This window comes from Physeter macrocephalus, chromosome 12 (assembly GCF_002837175.3).
Source record: "Physeter macrocephalus isolate SW-GA chromosome 12, ASM283717v5, whole genome shotgun sequence".
Classification (NCBI taxonomy): Eukaryota; Metazoa; Chordata; class Mammalia; order Artiodactyla; family Physeteridae; genus Physeter; species Physeter macrocephalus.
The window spans coordinates 80,994,442-81,015,592 of NC_041225.1; positions in this window are offsets into that span (position 1 = coordinate 80,994,442).

A 21,151-nucleotide genomic window follows, 5' to 3' on the forward strand; every position below is an offset into this window, starting at 1 on the left:
GTCCCCCACTATTATTGTGTTACTGTTGATTTCCTGTTTTATAGCTGTTAGCAGTTGCCTTATGTATTGAGGTGCTCCTATGTTGGGTGCATATATATTTATAATTGTTATATCTTCTTCTTGGATTGATCCATTGATCATTATGTAGTGTCCTTCCTTGTCTCTTGGCAAAGCAGTCTTGAGAGAAAAGAACAAAGTGGAGATACCTGCTCCCTGGCTTCAGACTATACTACAAAGCTACAGTAATCAAAACAGTATGGTACTGGCACAAAAAAGACACATAGATCAATGGAACTAGAATAGAAGAGCCCAGAAAAGAACACGATGTATTTATGGTCAATTAACCTATGATAAAGGAGGCAAGAAAATATAATGAGGAAAAGAGAGTCTGTTCAAAAACTTCTGTTGGGAAACCTGGACAGCTACATGTAAAAGAAGGAAATTGGGATATTTTCTCATAGCTTATACAAAAATGAACTCAAAATGGATTAAAGACCTAAATATAGGACCTGAAACCATAAAATTCTTAGACGAAAGCATAGGCAGAACACTCTTTGACATAAATCGTAGCCATATATGTTTTTTGGATCTGTCTCCTAAGGCTGGAAAACAGAAGCTAAAATAAACAAAATGGGACCTAATTAAAAATGAAAGCTTTTGCACAGCAAATGAAACCATCAACAAGATGAAAAGATAATCTACTGAATGGGAGAAAATATTTGCAAATTATATGTCCAATAAGGGGTTAATATTCAAAATATATAAACTGCTCATATAACTCAATATCAACAACAAACAAACAGACAACCTGATTTTAAAAAATGGGCAAAAGGACTTCCCTGGTGGTGCAATGGTTAAGAATCGACCCACCAGTGCAGGGGAGATGGGGTTTGATCCTTGGTCTGGGAAGATCCCACATGCTGCAGAGCAACTAAGCCCATGCACCACAACTACTGAGCCTGCACTCTAGAGCCTGCAAGCCACAACACTGAGCCCGCATGCCACAACTACTGAAGCCTGTGCACCTAGATCCCATGCTCCGCAACAGGAGAAGCCACCACAATGAGAAGCCCACGCACTGCAACGATGAGTAGCCCCTGCTCACTGCAAGTAGAGAAAGCCTACGTGCAGCAACAAAGACCCAATGCAGCCAAATATAAATTAATTAATTAATTAAATTTTTAAAAAGGGCAAAAAACCTGAATAGACATTTTTCCAAAGAAGACACAGATGACCAACAGGCACATGTAAAGATTCTTAACATCACAAATCAGGGAAATGCAAATCAAAACAACAATGAGATATCACTTCACACCTGTCAGAATGGCTATCATTAAAAAGACCACAAATAACAAATGTTGACAAGGATGGAGAAAAGGAACCCTAGTACACTGTTGGTGGAAATGAATTTAGTTCAGCCACTGTGGAAAACCGTATGGAGGTTTCTCAAAACTGAAAACTGAACTACCATATGATACAGCAATTCCACTCCTGGTTATATATCTGAAGACAAGAAAACAATTACACTAATTTGAAAAGATACATGCACCACAATGTTCCTAGCAGCATTATTTACAGTGGCCAAGATATGGAATCAACCTAAGTGTCCATCAACAGCTGAACTGATAAAAAAGATGTGATTATATATATATATATGGAATATTACTCAGCCATAAAAAGGAATGATATTTTGCCATTTGCAACAACATGGATAGACCTGAAGGGTTGTGTTACTGTTGATTTCCTGTTTTATAGCTGTTAGCAGTTGCCTTATGTATTGAGGTGCTCCTATGTTGGGTGCATATATATTTATAATTGTTATATCTTCTTCTTGGATTGATCCATTGATCATTATGTAGTGTCCTTCCTTGTCTCTTGGCAAAGCAGTCTTGAGAGAAAAGAACAAAGTGGAGATACCTGCTCCCTGGCTTCAGACTATACTACAAAGCTACAGTAATCAAAACAGTATGGTACTGGCACAAGTGTCCATCAACAGCTGAACTGATAAAAAAGATGTGATTATATATATATATATGGAATATTACTCAGCCATAAAAAGGAATGATATTTTGCCATTTGCAACAACATGGATAGACCTGAAGGGTATTATGCTTAGTGAAATAAGTCAGAGAAAGACACTTCAGGCTATCACTTGTATGTGAAATCTAATAAATGAAACAAATGAATGAATATAACAAGCAGAAACAGACTTACAGATATAGAGAATAAACTAGTAGTTACCAGTGGGAAGAGAGAAGGGGGGAGGGGTAAGGGATTAAGTGGTACAAACTACTATGTATAAAATAAATAAGGTACAAGGATATATTGTATAGCACAGGGAATATAGCCAATATTTTATAATAACTTTAAATGGAATATAATCTATAAAAATATTGAATCACCATGTTGTACACCTGAAATTAATATAATATTGTAAATCAGCTATGCTCCAATCAAAATATATATAATAAATAATTAAGCAAACAAAGAAAAAGAATGGCCAAAATCCAGAACACTAATAGCACAATATCCTGGTGAGGATGTGGAGCTTCATTCATTGCTGTTAGGAATGCAAAATGATACTGCCAGTTTGGAAGACAGTGGCAGCTTCTTTTAAAACTAATCATACTCTTACCATATGGTCCAGCAATCTCACTTCTCGGTATATCCCTATAGGATTTGAAAACTATGTCTACACAAAAATCAGCACGTAGATGTTAAGCATTCTTTTATATGTTCCTTAGCATTTTAGATTTTCTCTCCTACGAGTTGCCTATTTAGGGTTTCTTAGGGACTTACTGTTTATCTTATCAATTTATATGATCTAATTATACATCATAAAGACTGCTAATGTTCACCAATATCTAGTTCTACTCTTTCCTGGGCATGCAGCTAAGCTGTTTTTCCCACTTCCTTCCCCATCATCCTTGCGTCTAGGTGAGACCATGTACCTGAGTGCTGGTCAAAGGAAAGTGAGCAAAAATATGTATGTCATTTGCAAACTGATCCCATGCAGTATCTCATGCAAACTTTCATGCAATAACTGTCTATCTGCCTCTATTTCCTGTTTGGTGTAAGTCAAGGATTCTGAGGATGTAGATAATGACAGATGGAATAGCCTAGATCTCTGAGTTACTGCTTGTAGGAGAGCCATTCAGGAGACCTGCCTGATCAGGAACATCCACAATAGACTACAAATGAAAAAGAAACTTTTACATAAATGCATTGAGATTTTGAGATGTCACAGACAGATGTCAACCTTACTTACAAAAACAGGACTGATTTGTCATAAGTATATTTCTCTCCCAAATATCTAATCTTGTGTAGATAAAAAATATGTAAATTTTTTTCCTTCCTTTATTCATTCACTCAACAAACATTTTTTGTTTGTCTCCTATGTTCCAGGCACTATTCCAGGCACTAAGTTTATAGCAGTGGAAGACTGAGACAAAAACCTTTACCTTTATTGTGTTTATATTTTAGGGCAGAGAAACTGACATTACATAATTAAGTAAAGTTATAACTTCATATAGAATAAGTGCCATGGACAAAGTCCCCCACTATTATTGTGTTACTGTTGATTTCCTGTTTTATAGCTGTTAGCAGTTGCCTTATGTATTGAGGTGCTCCTATGTTGGGTGCATATATATTTATAATTGTTATATCTTCTTCTTGGATTGATCCATTGATCATTATGTAGTGTCCTTCCTTGTCTCTTGGCAAAGCAGTCTTGAGAGAAAAGAACAAAGTGGAGATACCTGCTCCCTGGCTTCAGACTATACTACAAAGCTACAGTAATCAAAACAGTATGGTACTGGCACAAAAAAGACACATAGATCAATGGAACTAGAATAGAAGAGCCCAGAAAAGAACACGATGTATTTATGGTCAATTAACCTATGATAAAGGAGGCAAGAAAATATAATGAGGAAAAGAGAGTCTGTTCAAAAACTTCTGTTGGGAAACCTGGACAGCTACATGTAAAAGAAGGAAATTGGGATATTTTCTCATAGCTTATACAAAAATGAACTCAAAATGGATTAAAGACCTAAATATAGGACCTGAAACCATAAAATTCTTAGACGAAAGCATAGGCAGAACACTCTTTGACATAAATCGTAGCCATATATGTTTTTTGGATCTGTCTCCTAAGGCTGGAAAACAGAAGCTAAAATAAACAAAATGGGACCTAATTAAAAATGAAAGCTTTTGCACAGCAAATGAAACCATCAACAAGATGAAAAGATAATCTACTGAATGGGAGAAAATATTTGCAAATTATATGTCCAATAAGGGGTTAATATTCAAAATATATAAACTGCTCATATAACTCAATATCAACAACAAACAAACAGACAACCTGATTTTAAAAAATGGGCAAAAGGACTTCCCTGGTGGTGCAATGGTTAAGAATCGACCCACCAGTGCAGGGGAGATGGGGTTTGATCCTTGGTCTGGGAAGATCCCACATGCTGCAGAGCAACTAAGCCCATGCACCACAACTACTGAGCCTGCACTCTAGAGCCTGCAAGCCACAACACTGAGCCCGCATGCCACAACTACTGAAGCCTGTGCACCTAGATCCCATGCTCCGCAACAGGAGAAGCCACCACAATGAGAAGCCCACGCACTGCAACGATGAGTAGCCCCTGCTCACTGCAAGTAGAGAAAGCCTACGTGCAGCAACAAAGACCCAATGCAGCCAAATATAAATTAATTAATTAATTAAATTTTTAAAAAGGGCAAAAAACCTGAATAGACATTTTTCCAAAGAAGACACAGATGACCAACAGGCACATGTAAAGATTCTTAACATCACAAATCAGGGAAATGCAAATCAAAACAACAATGAGATATCACTTCACACCTGTCAGAATGGCTATCATTAAAAAGACCACAAATAACAAATGTTGACAAGGATGGAGAAAAGGAACCCTAGTACACTGTTGGTGGAAATGAATTTAGTTCAGCCACTGTGGAAAACCGTATGGAGGTTTCTCAAAACTGAAAACTGAACTACCATATGATACAGCAATTCCACTCCTGGTTATATATCTGAAGACAAGAAAACAATTACACTAATTTGAAAAGATACATGCACCACAATGTTCCTAGCAGCATTATTTACAGTGGCCAAGATATGGAATCAACCTAAGTGTCCATCAACAGCTGAACTGATAAAAAAGATGTGATTATATATATATATATGGAATATTACTCAGCCATAAAAAGGAATGATATTTTGCCATTTGCAACAACATGGATAGACCTGAAGGGTATTATGCTTAGTGAAATAAGTCAGAGAAAGACACTTCAGGCTATCACTTGTATGTGAAATCTAATAAATGAAACAAATGAATGAATATAACAAGCAGAAACAGACTTACAGATATAGAGAATAAACTAGTAGTTACCAGTGGGAAGAGAGAAGGGGGGAGGGGTAAGGGATTAAGTGGTACAAACTACTATGTATAAAATAAATAAGGTACAAGGATATATTGTATAGCACAGGGAATATAGCCAATATTTTATAATAACTTTAAATGGAATATAATCTATAAAAATATTGAATCACCATGTTGTACACCTGAAATTAATATAATATTGTAAATCAGCTATGCTCCAATCAAAATATATATAATAAATAATTAAGCAAACAAAGAAAAAGAATGGCCAAAATCCAGAACACTAATAGCACAATATCCTGGTGAGGATGTGGAGCTTCATTCATTGCTGTTAGGAATGCAAAATGATACTGCCAGTTTGGAAGACAGTGGCAGCTTCTTTTAAAACTAATCATACTCTTACCATATGGTCCAGCAATCTCACTTCTCGGTATATCCCTATAGGATTTGAAAACTATGTCTACACAAAAATCAGCACGTAGATGTTAAGCATTCTTTTATATGTTCCTTAGCATTTTAGATTTTCTCTCCTACGAGTTGCCTATTTAGGGTTTCTTAGGGACTTACTGTTTATCTTATCAATTTATATGATCTAATTATACATCATAAAGACTGCTAATGTTCACCAATATCTAGTTCTACTCTTTCCTGGGCATGCAGCTAAGCTGTTTTTCCCACTTCCTTCCCCATCATCCTTGCGTCTAGGTGAGACCATGTACCTGAGTGCTGGTCAAAGGAAAGTGAGCAAAAATATGTATGTCATTTGCAAACTGATCCCATGCAGTATCTCATGCAAACTTTCATGCAATAACTGTCTATCTGCCTCTATTTCCTGTTTGGTGTAAGTCAAGGATTCTGAGGATGTAGATAATGACAGATGGAATAGCCTAGATCTCTGAGTTACTGCTTGTAGGAGAGCCATTCAGGAGACCTGCCTGATCAGGAACATCCACAATAGACTACAAATGAAAAAGAAACTTTTACATAAATGCATTGAGATTTTGAGATGTCACAGACAGATGTCAACCTTACTTACAAAAACAGGACTGATTTGTCATAAGTATATTTCTCTCCCAAATATCTAATCTTGTGTAGATAAAAAATATGTAAATTTTTTTCCTTCCTTTATTCATTCACTCAACAAACATTTTTTGTTTGTCTCCTATGTTCCAGGCACTATTCCAGGCACTAAGTTTATAGCAGTGGAAGACTGAGACAAAAACCTTTACCTTTATTGTGTTTATATTTTAGGGCAGAGAAACTGACATTACATAATTAAGTAAAGTTATAACTTCATATAGAATAAGTGCCATGGACAAAAATAAAGTAAGGAAATAAATAATGAATATCAGGATCGGGGTTACAGTTTTAAATAGTGTGGTCTGTGAAGGCCTCACTGAGAAGGTGTCATTTAGGCAAAGATTGAGGGAGATGAGAGAGCTGTGAAGATATCTGGAGGAAGAATGATCCAGGCCAAAGAAAAAACAAATGTTTAAAAATCCCCAAGGCAGAAGCATGCCTGGTGTGTTCAGAAAACACATTCAAGGAGCCCAGTATAGCTTGAACAGAGTGAGTTAAATAGAGGTGATTTCAAGACCGTGTGAAAGAGGTAAGGTGTGGGTGACAGACTAGTAAGGCCTTCTGGCCATTGTGAGGATCTGAGCTTTTCCTCCGAGTCAGGGGAAGCCTTTGTTAAAGGTCTGACATGACAGGCTCTGGCTTCTATGATGAGCCTGGGCTGTGGATGTCAAAGACAAAATAGAGAGGTCAGTTAGAAACCACTGTAATCACTGAGGTGATTGATGATGGGGCTTGGACCAGCGGAATTGCCTGCAAGTGGTGAGAAGTGGTCAGATTGTAGATATATTTTGAAGATAATAGTCAACAGATTTCCTGCTCAGTCAGAGGTGGGGATGAGAAAAAGAGAGGACTGAGCACGGGGAAGAATGAAATTATCATTTTCTGCGATGGGGAAGGGGTCCATGCATGAGAAGGTCAGGAGTTCCATTTGGGAGGTGACAATCTATGATGTTTATTAGACTTCCAAGTGGAGATGTCAATTAGTCAGTTGGATATATGAGTCTGGAGTTCAAGGGAGAAGTCTGGGCTGGAGACATACATTTCCAAGTAGTCAACACTATCTGGTATTTAGAGCCATAATTCAGGGTGAGATCACCAAGGGAATGAGTGGAGATAGAGAAGAAGATGAAGTACTGAGACTCCCTTGGCTCAGAGCTAACAGTCCATATGTTAACTTTGTCCCATATTCTGAGGGCTCCACTATGCTCTTAGTCAATGGAAGCTGGTATGGTGGAATCTACCATATACTCTGGGAACCATATTGGGAACTCCCTCAGTCAACTCTTGCTCAAGAGTACTCACTAAATCAAGGGTGTTTGCAAAGGTGTGGCTTTATCTGTTGTATCTCTTCTGTGATTTATTGTATTCTACAGACCCTTTGATTTATAATGACTGAAAAAAAAGGGATACGAGTATTGGCACTGGGCCTGCAGCAAAGAAAAAAAGGCAGAATGTCATTCTGGGTGTTAAATGCAAATTATGAGGTCACTACAAGTGCCTTCACTGAAGTGACTGAGGAAATGAAGATAAAAGTTAGCAGGCAGAAGCTGAAACCCTTTGATCTTATGAAATGTGCTATAAATATCAATGCAGCCTGTGGGGATCATCTCATAACTGTAATCAACAGTGGCTCAAAGAAACTGAGAGGACACATTTGTGACCTCAGGAGATTTAAAGAGCAAAGAACAGTGATGGCCAAGAACAAATTTTCAAAGGATGATGTATGGCTGATGCAGCAAGTGCTTTAAAAGCACAGCGTACCTTTCCTCCCACCTCCAACAAGGTGTTAAAACACATGCCTATTATATTGATGACAAACCACTTTACCAGCTTGCCTTTGACTTTATCACATTTCCTAATGTACAAATATTTTACATTTTATTTAATCAAATCCATAGATTTTTTTTTCATTTCTTCCATTGTTCTTATGCTTAAAATATTTCTCAATCCAATTTACTTCTAGGTTTTTATTTTAAGAATCACCATTATTTCTAGTGAATATTCCATATTCCATCAAATAGATGCACCAAGAAGCAGAAAATTAGTTGTGTTGTTGTTTTTACTTTTTAAAGTTAAATCCCCCCTTGAGGACAGCCCTTGTGAATGGGAAGGACTGGCTGGAGTCCCCATCCTGAGCTCAGATTCCCCCACCCCATGCGTTCTCACCCTCTGCAACTAGACCTTTCTTTATTAACATCCTTCTAGAAACAGAATGACCCCTGATGTGTTGGCGCTGTGGAAGGGGACAAGTTTTCACACCCATGAAAGGACTCTGACTCTAGAACATCCTGACTCACTTGCCTTACCCCCAGATTCCTGTTCTCTCCAGGACACTCACAGTTCCCCTGAGGACTTTCTGTGGCTTGTTATTCTCAGTACTGTCCATGTCTCTCTGAATTTCAGAGTCCTGAGTGACCTACTTTTCTGAGGTGATAAACTCACCTGTCTGTGGCTAGGGCTCTTGAATGGGGCCTGCCCTCTCCTCTGCCGAAGGGCCCCGGGTGATGGCAGAGCCCAGGGATGTGGTAGAACAAACTCCAGTCTCTGGTCTGAAGTCCTGAACGACAGTCCTATTCCGTCCTGGTTCAGTATGTCCCCCAGAGCAACTTGGGCCATCCCTCTGGGCCTTGCTGTCCTTACCTGTAATGCACCGTCTCTAAGGTCCCTCCCAGATTAAAGAGTCCGTCATTCTTTGATTCAATATCATATGGCACTTCACATTCTCTTTCAGGGAAGGTGGAGTAAGAAAAGGTATTGCCAGAAAAATATGGATTATCCTAAAAGTATTGCTAGGGTGTCATTGTGCTCTGGTTCTAGGAGAGAATTATACCCTAATGCTGTAAGGTATTCATTGTGTGTAATGAATTAGCTCCTCTCCTAGGCATCTAGAATGGTACTGATTAAATACCAGCCTTGAGAGAATGAGAATATTGTCATTCAAAACATTTTCTGTGTTCAGTGGCTCACCTAAGGAACCTCAGTTGCAAAATTGTGTTAAACTTTGATGGACCTGATGGGGCTGGGGTTGTGTGTGTATGTGTCTGTGTGTGTGCCTTTGTGTATATATTGTGCAGGTAAGAGTTGAGATGGGAGGCAAGTGCCTTTGAAATAAGCCAAAGAAATCCATGTGGCCAGTGAAGTTGGCCTCTGTGCTCTCTAGCACCATAAGCTGTGACCCTGAAGTCCTGTGTCCTCCTGTCCATAGGCAAAGCCTGCTCTGGCCGTTCACTCTGGGACTGCAGGGGTGTGACCCAAAGTTGTTTTCTTGGATACTGGATGTGAATGAGTGCTCCATTACAAAAGGGTGGGGAGGAGTATTTTACTTATTTCAGATAAATCTGGAAAATGCTGGGTTCAACAAATTTCTTTACCGGAGGACATCTCAGGGCCTTAGCATACTGTATTCATTTTGTTACTTAGGAAGGGGCTACAGCCACTTTTGTTAAATTGATAGTCTTTGCAGGTCTTTTGTTGAGAGAACCCTCATTAGACTAAAGCTTCTGGGACAAAAAGTGGAAACCAGTAAAGTTCCGTGTGAAGTGTCCCTGGATATTCTATATCTTTAGTCAGGATTAGAATCTTGAAGTCAATCTCAGAGAGCAAGTTTGGAAGAAATCTCTTGGCCAGTAGAGGTTTCCTGGCTGAAAGCCCATCTGTATGAGGGGATTGCCTTCTTTATCTGTAGGTAAGAATGGCCCTGCTTTCGTCTCTGAAGGTGCACATTGCCTGCCTTTTAAGGCATGCCCCACTCTTACCGCCATCCACCAACCAGAAGCCATGTTTTAGGTTTGCTTTGGAAGCAAACTCTAGTGGACAATGCTAAGTGCTTGCCTGCTATTTTCCAAAAGAACCCTTGATCCTGTCTTCCCTAAAGGTACAGGCAGAATACAAGCATTCTACCAATATCCCAAGAAGTCCCTACCCAAGGACTAAAACTCTCAAAGGATGCCTCCATTAACCCCGACTTTATTGCATTACTTCCAAATCCAATGAAACAATTATAAAAACAAAAATGACTAAATAAATAAAGTGGGTATAAATATATAAGCATTTCTATAAGCAAATCAAAGTAAAATCTTTAAATGATCCCTTATAAACACAAAAGCTGGATTTTCGTGACTGTTATTTCTCTAGACACTTCCATGGTTTTTAAGAAAGTTATACTTCAAGGCCAAAATGAATAGAAAATTTTACCCCACTATCTTAAGAATCCAGAACCTTAATAGTCTTAACATTTTATTCATAAGGAGTTGTTCATAGTTGCTTGATCAGTTGACTCAGGGTCCATATTTGAAATTATTTTATGATAAATTCTCAGATTTGTATAGACTTATAAGAGCTAATTTTCGAGAAGCAAAGGGTACCAGTAAACAGTCGCATTTAGAAAAATCTAACTTCCCTTCCCCTGACCAACCATAACCGAGACATTAAAGGGGCATTTGATGAACAATCGGGGAGCTGACCAAAAGGCCCAATTTCAGTTTCAACAAGTCATCAAATATTATATGAGTCAATTACATAAACACTGGAATTTCCCGACATCTGATTCCAATAGCGGGAGAGCAGCCCAGGTTCACAGTGGAGATTTCTCAATAGGCAATGCCGTTTTCCAGGTAATTAAAACTGTTTGTATAGGAGAGCAGATTTATCTTCTGAAACCATTTTAGCACTAGTGCTCTCCTGAGTGGTATCAGTTGACACACTGCATAATCTAGAACAGACTAATTGCCGCATGATTTCTAATTTTTCTGCAGCCATGTAAATGAGCTGAAGTCTGCACAGGTGGAGCCCATTAGAGTGAATGATTTCCCTCTCATGTTGTTATCTTCATTTGCCGTTGTCTTATCAACTGCAAGTAGGAAATCCGCTGTCATGAAAAGCAGGCGAGGGAACAATGTCTGGCTGAAAAGTCTTGTTTCATTATTTTTCAATTCATATAGTCCTACCTGCTTAATGTAGCTTTCTGATTAGCATGCTAGGCAGCCAGTAATGCAGTTTTATTTAAATAAGGAGGCAGGGCTTTAATTTAAACGAAGAAATCATCTCCATTTCTTATCAGGGAACAAGGATTCATGATTCAATAATACATGAATTTAATAATGCATAATGGTATACTTCACAGGTACTAAATAGCAATACCGGAGTGGGTTAGTATGCTCCATGGGTCGTCATCTCCAAGTCCCAATCTGGTTTGTCCACACTCCCTCCCTTCATCTCTTCCATTATTTCCTGTCAGCAAAAGAGTTCTATGGCTCGCCATATTCCTCTGACACTGACAAGAGCCCAACTCGAGGGCTGCATCTTCACTTTATGACCGTGTTTAATAGCTGTTAAACTGCTGGACTTTAGCCTTTGCAAGAATTCCCAAATTGGACCCAAGGGAGATTTGAAAGGATTGGGAGGGAGAGGATGGGGAAAGAAAAGTAAGGAACTTCATTCCCTACCACTGATTGCTTTTTCCACTGAGGTATCTCTCCATCACTTCATTTTAGTGAGGGGAAACAGTCTATGGTGCATTTGCAATATCCAGGGCCACATAATCTCTTCATAACTCTACTTGTGTTTCACAGCTCACAGACACCTGAGTCTGGCAGGTCAATGACAGTTCAACTCAGCATTCCTTCCCTTTTGGTTTGTGTGGCTGTCTTTGCTGTGGGCTGCCCAGTGGATGGTGTGCCATTCTACCTGACCTTGAAAGCCAAATGTGCAAGGAATTTCAGGCTGCCCAACTGAATTCCCTAAGTGGCTTGGCCAACAGGAAAGCCAAATGAATCAGACATACATTGCTTTTCGTCATCCGTTTATTTGTCCTTCATTTTATTCAATTTGGAAAATTAGATAAAGCTGGCCCACTCCGTGCTTTACTGCTTTTATCTGAATATAATGGGTTAAGCTTTTTTTTTTAAAGGGTTTGGAAAATTTTATTTAGGGGAAAATCAAAATGCACATGTGGAATCTTGTTGGCACAAGTACATGAGCACAAAATGCGCTGTTGGTAAGAATGATTAATTAAGCATTTAGAATTTTTTCATATGCTACAGAATGTTTCTCAGTAAGCACAAATGTGTGTTATTGGGTGACCTAAATAGAACTACCTCTCTGGCTTCAGTGAGTTTGTGAAACCATATGTTTAATGTTGTCAGTAATACTATGGATGAATTCCATTCTGCTTGTTTCAGAACAATAAGTACTAAAACCACAAAAATATGATAATCTCTTTGCAATCAGGATGGTATCTAAGACCTTTTCGCATACCTCACAGAATTATTCGTCCACAAAAATCTGTACCTAATTATGTGCCTGTTGTATGTCAGTCATTGCTGGAAACGAGGTATTTAAACAGTAAATAAGACAAAAGTCTGCCCTCAGGAAGCTCACAGTCAGGACAAATGGGAAGAGAGAAAATACACACAAATCTGTACAATGATGTAAGGGAGCTGTATGTACAGTGTTGCAAGAGCACAGAGAGGGAATACTCCATGAACCTAGGCACTGAGTAATTCCTCAAAAAAGACTTGTGAAATAGTAATTTCAAGGGTCTGTTCCCTCAGGCATGATTGAATTGGTGGTGCTCTGAGTCAATAATATTTACTTTCTAACCAGTTGTGCAGCCAGAAGAGGATCTGGTTTTGACATATTTTATACGGTTCCTTTGGCCAAAATCCCTGAATAAACTGAGCAAAGAAAAACCCAGTAAAAGTAATTCTCAATGTTTTTAAAATCCAGTTCACTCTTCCTTAGAGTTTATGGGTTTGTAAATATATGCATGAAAGGAAATGATTCTATGTTTACTTTTATGTCTTTATAATTTATATTCCTGAAGAAGCCTTTAAGGTGAATTATAATAAACACACATACATAAGCACACGAGTGCTAGGGTAGTTAATATAGAAATTTTAAAAGAAAATAGAACCAATAGAGAGAAGGGACGATTGTACCAGGATCAACGCATGAGATAATTATGATAACTAAGCTTGAAGCTTCCTGGAAGTTAAATACATTTCTATGTAAATACTTGAGGAAATATAGTTCGAACTATAGTTTTTTTCACTGGTTTTGCCCATTTCTCCTGCCCGGGTGAGATGGGGGAGGGGGCGATAATAGCACAGAACACCCATAAATCAACTCTAATCTCTAATGGTATTTTCCATGGACAGTATTATAGAAGGTTATAGAATGAATTTTTCACCCTCAACAGAATTTTGCTTTCTATTATAATACTCCCACTTAAGAAGATTGTATCCTGGGAATTTTTCCCAGGGAGTCAAAATGGGATGTCAAATTCATTATCCTGCACCCTGCTTGGAGCACTAATCCAGACTCCTTAGCTACAGAAACTTGCTTCACAGGTGCTTGCTGAAGTTACAGTGTTTTTCTTTATATTTAGTTAATCCAGTTCAGTATCAATAGCAAATCCTCTTAAAACATGTACATAGGAGGCCAAGCCAGTATTTTGACATTCCTGGCTGGGAACGATGCCATTAACACCTTCGATTAATCTCCATGCAAGGTCATTAGGCGGCCCAGATTCAAGACCATATGTTAAGATGTTATTAGTTTCCCTGCAACGGGAGTGTTTGGTCGGTTACAACTAGAAAGAGATGCCCACCAATAGGATCAGAAGGGAATAGTTGCCTTAGTTAAGACACCTCACATCTCACCTGTCACCAGGATGGGGCAGAGAGCTCCCTAACTAATTACTGAAGTAGGGATTCAACAATTTCAGGCCCTTTATGAAGTTTATTACTATCCGTTCTAAACAACAGAAGAGAGAAAAGGGTGAAACCCCATAGAGAAAACTTTTCTGGTTGAAAATTCACATCTTAGGAAATTATCTAATATATTTCCTGGAACATCAGAAAAAATAATGGACTAGGTATCAGGAGAACACAATTTGAATATTTATTGTACCACTATGGAGGCTATGGAGGCATGTGGCCTAGGAAAGCTTATCTAACCTCTCTGTTTTTCGTTTTTTCACCCCTAAATTGTAGGATGCCAGGAGAGGGCATTATTAAACAAGATAGTACATGGGAAACATGTCTTGAAAATTAAAAATCACTCTTTAAATTCAAGGTGTGCTCAGTTTTTATAACTGACAAATTATAATTTCTGTGGAATAGCATATATTTGGGTATAATCCCCTTGCAACAGTTTGGGCTACTGATCAAATCCATTTAAATTAATCTGCTATGAGAATCAACATCTCTTGATGGTAAGCCATTTGTTTAAAAGAACCACCTTTGAGTTGTTTCCAAAGTGCAATAGACTTACAGTTCTCTGCGATGCTACTGAAGTGTATGGAATGGAAGAGAACCATTCCCAGGACAGTATGCATACCCCAGAATCTCAATGAGATTTGTAGAGAGCTAGCCTTGCCGTCTGCCAAAACTGAATCTTATTAAATGAGCCTACAGTATTCACTGAAAGGCTCTTAGAGGACCAGTTCTCAAACTTGAGTGAATGTGCATCAGAGTCATCTCAAAAGATTGTAAAAGCACAAATGCCTGGACTCCACCACCAGTAGGTCTGGGATGGACCTGAGAATCTGAGTTACTAACAAGTTCCCAGGTGAGGCTGATGCTGTGCTCAGGAAACCATGCTTTCAGATAGCACTGCTTCATAGTCCTCTTCTGTTGGGTGAAAATTAAATTAAATTAAGATGTGGTTTTCAAAGGTGTTTCCAATCCCAGAGTTGTCCAGAGGGGAATTCTCTTCTCCTCCTCCAGTGCACTTTTATCAGTTGCATTTATTGGTATCCTGCAAAGGAATTTATTTGATAGAACCTGCTCTGCACCCATGCCAAAGATGTTTGAAAGCCAAAGCGCTAAGAGGATTTCTAAGATCCCTTCAGACTCCAACCTTCTACAAATATCTGTGACTTGGTGGTCCAGAAGAACCTTGAACATCCTTTCATCTTGATATCCTGGTATTGTGCAAACCCAATAGAATGTCATGAATAATCCCCAAATTACCAGCTTTCCTCAAGTTTAAGAGCGGCTCAGAAGTAAAGGAGGTTTCATAAACCTTAAAGCACCCAAACTCAGCATCATGTGTCATTTCAATAACTTGAACATGAACACTGCTCTCTGGACAGAGAGGACTCACTTTCAGGAGGGGAGCTAATGTTTTTCGAAATTTAAGTAGCCAGCCAGCCTTTCCCTGGTACTTTGAAGTTAATTAAACATTTGCTGCTTCAGGGTCTCCATTTATTTCCTCCTTATTATACTTCTCAGATCTAGGTGTTGGACCTGCATTTAATAGACACCATCAAAACAACCCCTTTGGGATTGTCAATATCAGTAGCTCACGGGAGACATAAGAAGAGAGTTTAAGGCTAGTGAGCCTAAAGACCATGGTGGTAGATGGTGAGCAGGTGGTGACTTGGTAGAGTTCAGACGTCCTCAAGAGCATTGGTTAGGTTTCTGAAATCCTCATAGCCTTTCACTGAGAAAACTGCTAGTGTCCTGAATGTTGGGACATTGTTGAATGGTAATAACTGTTACTGTTATCAATGTTATTGTCCATCAGGTGTTGGTTGCAAGCACTCTGCTAGCATCACATGTCATTTTCCTAATATACATTTCCTCATACACATTTTCCTAGTTTGCTCCGTAACACCCAAGGTAGACGTTTTTCCTCCAGAAGAAGAAACTGAGGTCCAGAGAGGTTCGGTGTCATTTCTGAGGCCTCTTAGCTAGAAGAAGCATATGTAGTTGGTATTTGCACCAAAGCAAGCCTTGCTCAAAACTCAGCTCACCATAATGGTTATCAGCTTTCAAACTGCCCACCCATCCCTCCCCTCCCATTGCTGTACCAGCCATGGTGCCCTTGTCTCCTGAGAATCTGAAGACTTACATTCTGAAGAGGGGCAGCCGTACGTCACATTTGGAAATCACTCCCTCAGGTTTCTCTTAACCCTGTGCTGATTTCTTTCAGACTTCAGGCCTTGAGTCCTCAGGCTGGGCTGAGCTGTGGCAGCGACAGCCTTTGGAAGTGAGTCCAGATGGACCTTGTCTGGTAGACTGCTGCCCAACAGAGACATAGCTCTTCATCATCCATGGCATTCAGAAGCAGGAATCGATTAACTTTTGGGACAGGAAAAATAGATCACTTGAATTGCTGAAGCAGGAATAGCTTCTGTAGCAGTTAAGAGAAACAGGTCCAGAGCGGGGACCACTGTGTCCAGGCTCAGGAGCCAGGTAGGCTTGCTGAGCAGAGGATGTGCTTAGCGACCAAGTCCTGGAAAGTGCGTTGGTGGGCTTAGCCCCCGCAGAACACCATTCAGAACTCGGGGCATTGTTCACAATGATTGAAAAAGATGAGCTAGAAAACATCAAAAGATACCCATTTGATTCTCAGGGCAATTCCCTAATGGCATTAAAAATGCAAAAGAATGCCCCTTGTGAGCTGTCCCTGTATATTCTTACCATACCTCTAATACTGCTTAGGGAGCAAAAGAGAAACTGATACAGAACGATTAGTGTTGTTCCATGAAGGAACCAAAAATAAGCATCCTGGGACTTCTGCATTTTAAATTAGCTGTGAATGACGTTAGATCCATGAGGTAGATGGTGTAAGCGGTGTTTTCCAATGTGTTACTGAATACGCTAAAATCCTATCTAAACCTGGCATTAGGTGCAGGAGTCAGAGATGCCCTTGCCCATCAAGGTGCCAGGCTGACGTACTGATCCGTTCCACCAGATGCCCTGAAGACAGATGGCACATTCCAGGCAACAGAGAAATCAAGGACTATTTACAAGTTTTGTTGTAAAATGCGGGATGCAGTGTGTTTCCCTCTTGCTATAAATCCTCACAAGATGCTACCTTGTTCTAAATTGTAGCCACAATTCCCAAGCTGGAATATTTAAATGATTTCCAAGTAGCAGTCTTACTGTACAGCACTGCCAGGCCAGGCAGCACTGTAAACAATTAAAAATGATCATAGATACCCATGGAAGACAATCAGATAGCTCTCCAGGTGCAAACCAGAAAACATCTCTGAGATACAGTATTAAATGAAAAGCACATGGTGCATATATATGTAGGTATACTAGGTTTACATTTTCTAGAAGGCTACTCTAGAAGGTATGACAGTGACTACCAGTGGGGAGAAGGACTGGAGGTAGAGGATAGAACAGAGAAAGGAAATTTCTATTTTTCATTTCACTCATTTTCATAGACTTTGAATATTTTGCCACATGTGTATATTATTTTTGCTTATGAATTTTAAAAATCTAAACTGCTCTCATCTACTATCATCAACAATTCATAATAGAAAAAATATTTTAAAACCAAAAAGTGGGAAGGCCATAGTCTTATAATAAAGGGTTGTCCATCCAATTAAGTTTTAATTAGCTGAAACAAAACAGAAAATAAACATAAATGAGTAGGCATTTCCCCCCAAAAAAGTTATCTTAGTGATTGTTTGCATAGTTCCAAATGTCCACTCCAAGACAGCAATGGTTTTGCAGCTGTCTGGGTATCGATAAAAGTGACAGATGTGGATAAAGAGCGATGTCGGGATATGATTCCCATTTGCTGGCTTTCCCCTGGGAGAGGGAGGTGGTGGTCCCTCATCCCCACCGGAAGCAGTGCCCCACCAGGGGGCCTCCTGAGAAGGGCAGTTACTCTCCTGTCTGTTTTAGCAAGATTCTGTGCCTGCCTTCACACATAATTGCTGGGGTGGGATGTCGTGTATGTGTGTGTGCGTGTGTGTGTGTGTGTGTGTGTGTGTGTGTGTGTGTGTGTGTGTGTGCCCGTGAGCGCACGCGCCTACTCATTTCAGGCAAATCCTGCCTGGAAAAGGAGCATCAAAGGATGACAAGGGATATAGAGATGCAGAATCAGAGATAAAAGGGACCAAATTTTACTAGCAATCACGGCAAATATCTCACTTGCATAAGTGAAGCCAATTACTGTATTATTGCCTCTTTTTGCACTGTGCACAGTAGGGATGTCACTGGGTAATGGTTTGCATGTAGAGTTAATCACTTTGATGCATTTCTGACTGATCCCAGCAAATTATGTTTTGGTTCCACTATATTAAACACAAGGGCTGGGGATTATCATTAATAAATCTAAGGCACAGCATGCATAAATCTTGAATAAATCAAATATCAATTACATAGGCAGTATCTGCTGACATCCGCTTTCATCAAATAATATATTTGAGGTAGGTGTTATTCCAATTTGTGGAAGTCAAAGGGATCTTCGTTCAAGGAACACAGACCCTAGACCCCAAAGAGGAAAGCAACTGAGCGTTGCTGGGAGGGCTCCTCGGTGGAGCTCAATTTCAATCTGTGAAGACTCTGTTTAGATGGCTACGCAGAGACCCAGAGGGAAAGCTGTCTTGCTGAGGAAAGTGCTTCCAGCTACGTGCCATTTTCATCTAAGTATCTTATTTTTTTTTAAACATCTTTATTGGAGTATAATTGCTTTACAGTGGTGTGTTCGTTTCTGCTTTATAACAAAGTGAATCAGTTATACATATGCTTATGTTCCCATATCTCCTCCCTCTTGCATCTCCCTCCCTCCCACCGTCCCTATCCCACCCCTCTAGGTGGTCACAAAGCACCTAGCTGATCTCCCCTTTCTAGGCGGCTGCTTCCCACTAGCTATCTATTTTCTCTTGCACTGCTGGTGGGAATGTAAATTGATACAGCCACTATGGAGGTTCCTTCAAAAACTACAAATAGAACTACCATACAACAAAGAAACGAAATTGAGTTATTTGTAGTGAGGTGGATGGACCTAGAGTCTGTCATACAGAGTGAAGTAAGTCAGAAAGAGAAAAACAAATACCGTATGCTAACACATATATATGGCATCTAAGTATCTTTTAAGTGACGGAGGGGAGAAGGGAGGAAAACTTCCCAAGTATGTGGCTCTCAGGTATAGAAACAGGCATTTGAGGGGGTGTAGGGTGACTATTATGGTCCCAGAAGGCAAAATCCTTTCCGATGTGAAGAAAGAAGAATGTTTTATGAATGTGAAGACCTCTGAAAATGAGAGGTTATGAGGACAGCGTGTAGGACTCACTCAAGCAGAAACGAGGATAGGGAGCTGGGGGAGGAGGACTGATAGTTACCTTTATAGAGTTGCAGGCACTGGGCAAGATTCCCGGTGAGCAATGTCATCTTTCCCAATCCCAGCAACTTCCCAGACAAGGGAGCTGTCAGTATTTCTTCTTATCATCTGAGGAAACTGAGGCATGTGAGGGCAAATAACCTGTCTAGGGCCACCAACTCTCACAAGGCACAGCAGGATTCCAGTTTGGATCTGTCTGATCATGCTACACGTGATTATGGGGTGGTCATGGTAGTGGTGTGTGTGTGTGTGTGTGTGTGTGTGTATAAAACAGGAAAAAAATTGTATGTGCACCTGGGACGGGGGTAGGAAAGGAGGCACTGAGTATGTATATTTATTTTAAAAAGGCATCTGTGTGTTTAAGTCATCCATCAAGATAAAGGAGTGTCTCTACTCCATCCCGTTCTTTCCCTGTGGCCTTCCATCAGCAGGTTGGAATCCCTTCCCTCTGAGTGGTTTTTCAGGACTCCTTTGGGGCCTCTTCACAGAACTTTTTAGGTTAAACTCATCCTCAGGGAGGGTGGAGCTTGGATTAGGAAATGTTCTCTAGGGCACTGGCTCATCATGACAGGGAGCAACGATTGCCTCATCTATCCTCTCCGGGCGAAGGAGTGAGACCAGCAAGGAAATTAACTAAAGTCGTGCACCTGAAGCTGTCCTGCAGCCTCTGCTAAGGGCGGAGTTGGTGCTTCAGAGGGGTGGGCGGAGTATTTCACAAACTGCTTGTCCCAACCTGAATGTGCTAGCCTATCAAACAACCCAGAGTCATTTTACCATTTCTTTTATCGTGCTTGGCCTCAAAAGAAAGTACGAAAACCCAGAAGCAAGCTCCCAAAGCTGGGCCATCTGGGACCCCTTAGGTTTACATTTTCAAAGCAGAGGTAGGTTGGAGTCAAGGCCATCTCTTTTTGGTCCAAGGACCCCATGAGATGATTCAGAGGAAGCACTTCAAGGAAACTGAGTAGAAACAGCTCTCAGATTTCATTAGGCCTCAGCTCCCCTGCATACCGAGCTGTACCACATCAGACCTGCAGGGCCCCTGACCACATATTTCTCCCTTTCTGCACTCTGCTTTCTGTATCAGAACCTGCACTGGGATATTGAGAACACTCAGTTGTCGACAGATAAGTAAAAACTGATGTGCTATCACCACTGAGATAAGCATATATTTTCAGAGTTGCAGACACACTTGTAATCATACAGTATATTACATATAGTTACAGAGACTGAGTTGTTTAACTTAAAATATTTTTAGCATTTCAAATCTAACTCTTGGATTACTTTTCTTGGTATCCATAGGGATTGTGGGTTTTGTTTTGTTATGTTTTTCTGTTGGATTTTCTAATTAGCATGGTGGAGGATTTACAAGAGCGTCTTCAGATAGTGCACCTGACTCACATTAGATCAAAGGCATCATCTTGGTAAAGGGGGCTTTCAGGCTACAAAATTACTTTCCAACAATCATGCAATTCTGGCAAAAGCAGTATTAACAAATATCGACGAATAAAGAATAAGCTCGGGCTTCCCTGGTGGCGCAGCGGTTGCGCGTCCGCCTGCCGATGCAGGGGAACCGGGTT